Consider the following 4,735-nt stretch of genomic DNA (forward strand, 5'->3'; position numbering starts at 1 on the left):
CGGTGGGGAGCCTTGGGGGAGCCGCCGCCGCCCCCCGGCCCCGCAGAGCCCCCGGCCGCGCCCGCGGGATGCCCCCGCAGCCGGAGGGCTCTCGGTGGCCCCGCTCTCGGGGGCTCTCGGCGGGCGATGCTGCCGCTCCCCTCCGCCCCGCACRGAGCCCCGGGAGCCGCCCGAGCAGGTGGCAAAACAGCCGGCGAGGGGATGCGTTTCCTTCCACGCCGGGCTCCCCGGTGGCATTTTTGGGGCGCCCTAGCCCGGAAAGTTTGGAGAGCGTTTTTGTGACACCAACCCGGCTCCTTGCTGGGGGGAGCCGCCAACATCAGCCCGGCACGGGGCTGTTCCCAGGGCCACGGTCACCCCACGCTGCCTTCTCCGGGCGGGATAGCAGCGGCCACCCAAAACCAATGATTCTGGGAGCTGTTCCCTCGCCTCTGCTATGTTTTGCAGCAAGCTCTGCCTTCTCCCTTCTTTCAATAAATAATTACAAACCCACCAATATATTAAAGCCTGTCTTTTCACACGCTGAAGGTATTTACACTTTCATATATGCCAAGTCTGAGTTATTATTCTTTCTTTCCCCTAATGGCTGTGTCAGTGTCAGATTCCTATCAGAGTAAAATAATACATCCCAACCTCCCGCTGCTCTTTCTTTACCTCCAGGGATATTAATTACAGGGCAGGGTGCGGAGCCGGCAGGGAGCGGCAGCAGGGCCGCACAATCTCCCTGCCTTTCCCGCAGCCGGAGAGCAGCACCCGGCCACGGGCTGCGGGCTGGAAAACCTTTTGTCTACGTGCCGCGGCTCGCCGGGCTTGGAGAAACCCTTTTGAGACACGGCTCCAGCCAGGAAAACCTCTTCTCGGCCTTCCCGCCTGCTCCCGCCGGCAAATCACTGCCAGCTCCATCGCCATCCGCTTCCTCCCAGCCAGAGGATGAGGAGCGGTGGCTCTGCYTGGCTCTGAGCAGCCTCTGTGAGCGTCGGAGAGACCCGAGCAGGAGGGATGAGCCGATGGGAAACGCGCTCTCCTCCCCTCGCTTTCCCGCTTGGGCGCCGYGCCGATGGATGAGCCCAAATGCCCCTGCCCGGCGGGGTGGCCGGCGGTAAYGCCGCGCTCGGGTCAGCCTCACTGCTGGAGGAACTGCATTTTTATTTCCCTTCCTCTCTGGTGGAGTCTCCTCCCCGGATCCCCATCTCCACAGCGCGGCCGGGGGAGGCTTGGGAGGTTTGGAAGCATCTTCCACTGCCCTCTGCCGACACAACGAGCACTCAGTTTTAATATCCACAGCACCAGAAAGCCGGGCTGAGGTTCCTGGCCTGCTGGTTTTATTTCATTAAGCCCTTGCAAGCTGAGAGAGAAGGGGCCTGGGGTACCCCGGGTGGTGCACAGGGAAGCTGGGTCCCAAAATGTTCATTCCCAACAGCAGCAGAGGGAGGCTGGATTAAAAACAGCAGTGAGAGAATGGGAGAGCCCTTTGCCATAGAAATGGAGATTTCATCTCTGTCTCACGGACTTCTTCCCTCCAGAGGTGTAGAAGGTTCACACAGAGCAGGAAGCGGGTTAATATTTGTGGACCTTGAGCCAGACACAGGCACAGGGCACAGCATCCCTCCTGGATGTTGGACACATGGTGACCGGACAGAGCATTTTTTGGTACAGGTGTCACTGGGCTGGACTGGACAACACCAGTGAGACTGGGGAGTAAAAACACAGAGGGGCTGAAAAAGTGGGGGTTAAAAGTCTGGGCTGGGTGAGATGGTGGAGGTTTCATCCAGGAGGGAGGTGCAGCCTGGGAAGCTCTGGGAAGCTCAGGCAGGAGCTGCTCTGCTTGCTGTAAGACCATCCCACCCGGAGGTTCTGCAGCTTCATGACCACGAGATGAAGGAAACACTGAGGAAAAACAGATAAAGCTGCTCTTCCCTGGTTGGACTCAATGCTAAATTACCCTTCTGTGCCTGCCACATGGCTTTCCTCAAAGCCTTGAGCCTGCCAGCTTGGTGAGGGATGCAGTGGATGGCAGCAGCACAGCCAGGCTCTCCAGATGCACATCTGGCATCCCTGGAGAGCTGGCACCTCGTGTCACAGCTGATGAGCCCCYGGCCAGCCGGGCAAAGCGTGGCTGTCAGCAGCCTGTGCCTGGCTCAAATCGTGCTGTCAGAGCCTCTGCCAAAGGGATTGGCACCTGCACAGAGAGTGTGTCTGCTTCTGCAGCAGGGCACGAGTGAYCAATGCAAATATCCCTGCAAACACCTTGGGAAGTGTTGCAGGGGCACATGGCCTCAGAGAATACAAATTCCCAGGAGCTTTGTGACCTGGCTTTGTTTTAGTGACACAGGGACATGTAGAGCTGTCCTGAGGACAAAACCTCACTGACAGCATCTGCTGCTTGGCCCAAAGCTCTCAGAAAGCATCTCTGGTGGCGAGCAGCTCCCGGCAGAGACATTCCCATGCTGGGCACAGCCCTTGCTGTCATTAGCAATGCTCCTTTCTTTAGTCTTGAGTTGTAGTCAGACAGCTGCTACATCTGGCCTGGCAGAGACACTGCCCCAGAGGAATGAGTAGCTCGGGGACAGCCTTGGGGAGCTGGCAGCTCTCATTCACTGGCAGGGATGCTGGGATGCAGCGTCTGGAGCCCAAGGCTTGTCCCAGGGAGGAGGCAATGAAAGGACCAGCACCTCATAGCATCCTTCCTCTGCCCGACCTTCCCAATGTTGGGGATCAAAAATATTAGAGGTGGCATTTTTCCACCTTTTTAGCAAGATTAAAGTCAATTCTACATATTTTGGCTGAAAAACGAGGCAACTTAAAAATGCTGATGTGAGCAGTGTGTTTTCAGGGCACTACATGCCACCAAATCCCACATTTGGCTTCACTTTGGCAGTGGCAATCACAGCACYGCATTCACTGCAGGGGCTCCAGGCTCAGAGAGGGACACGGTGCTGTTCAGATACTGCTGCCAACCTGATTTCCTATGCAGTTGAGCAAAATCACTCTTTCTGTCCCAAAGAGAGGAACAGGGTGGATCTGTGTTGTCCTGAAGGGCTTCTGSAGCGGTGTAGCTGCCTGCTCACCTTCAGCCACCCAGCTGAGGAGGCGTGGAGGGTGTTTTCCGAACGTGCTTCACTGGTTTTCCACATTTCCTTTGAAATAGGAGCTACGAGGGCATGTTCCTGTGGGGAAGGGGAAGTTGAGCCCAGCCCCACCAACCCCAAGCGCGATGCAGCCGCCAGCTCCGCCGCGTAACCCCGCGGGACCCCGGAGCGAGGTGCCAGAGCTGCTGCGCCGATGGGAACAGCTCAAGCCGGCGCACAAAGGAGGCAAGSATCCAGCTGTAAATTAATATTTTATAGAACACCGAGAAAAATCAGAGAGGCTAATTACAGCGATAATCATCGCGGCCCGGAGGCATTTCCATGGAAGTCGGGAATTACCCAGGATTACCTCAGCCCTCGCAGCAGCCTGCGCGGGAGGCGAACGCGTGCGGCGGTGGCACGGCACCCGCCACCTCCTCCTGCGCCAAATGGGGGTCCACAGCCCAAAACAAGGGGCTTTGGCAGCCTCCTGGCACCCCAGTGCAGATGCACAGCCTTTGTTGTGCTGAGCTGAGGGAGGCGTGGCGGAGTTGAGGGGTTTGGGGCCGGGTGCTCACCTGGGCCGCACCGTGCTCGTTTGTCCCCAGTGCCACTGAGGTGGCAGCCATCGTTGACTACAAGCTGCTTAAAACCCCGAGGGGTTCATGGGATCGCTGGCAAAAAGTTTGTGGATGTGCCCCCAGGATAAGTTTTTCCTCTGGTTCATTAATTTGCTGTTATTAACTGATATTTGCATAGTTTATCCAGTGACAGAGTGAATTCCCYTGGGAAACAGAGAATTCCCCATCAGCTTCTCACCTTGAAGGGTGGGGCACTGCCCAACTCCATCGTGGCACGAAGTTGGCTCATGGCAAGCCTGGAATATCTCCATGAGCTGCCTGGCCAGGGGTTCTGCAGGCTCCTGTCCCACAGCCCAGGGCAAAGCCAGCCCAGACCCTCCAGGGGGAGCGGCTCGAGGAGCAGAGAAGCCGGGATGCTGCTGGTTTGTGCCCCTGAGCWGGAGCAGAGGGCACTGCTGGGCTGACACCCCCAGAAAACTCGGGTAAAACCTTCCTGTGCTGGGCACGGAGCTGGGAAGAGCCTGGGCTGAGGGTGCTGCTCAGGTCTGTGGGTGCTGCTGCCCGCCCCCTGCCCTCCCCACGCTGCAGCACCCCTGGAAACCGCAGARTCCGAGCACAAACCATCCCCCCCAGCCCTGGAAAGGGACGTTCCTAATCTGTAGCTGGTCAAGAGGCAGAGCGGCTCTGCAAGGACCCCCTGCTGACGGACCCGCCTTAGCACACGGGCCGGCCACCCCCTGAGGCTGTGGCCAGGATCTCCAGGACACAGGGCAGAGCTGGTGCTCCAGGAGCAGCTCCGTGCCTTTCCCTGCTCAGCCCTGTGTGTGAGCAGACAGCCGAGCTGTGTGAGACACCCTGTGCCCCCCAGCTCAGGTGTGTGGGGACTGACAGCACCCAGCGATACAGGAGGTGCTGTTCAGGGGCACTTGTGACACCTTTTGTGTTTGTCCCTGGCAGTTTCAGGGTTCATGAGGTGCTCACCTGCTCCTGCCACCTCCGGCGGCGCTGAGAGCTCCGGGGCTGTCCGAGCGAGGGCTGGGGGTCATCGAGAGCTGCAGGAGGGGACAGCTCTGTCCTCGGGCACAG

This window comes from Malurus melanocephalus, unplaced genomic scaffold (genome assembly GCF_030028575.1).
Source record: "Malurus melanocephalus ecotype Western Australia unplaced genomic scaffold, MMel_1.1 scaffold_120, whole genome shotgun sequence".
NCBI classification, from domain to species: Eukaryota; Metazoa; Chordata; class Aves; order Passeriformes; family Maluridae; genus Malurus; species Malurus melanocephalus.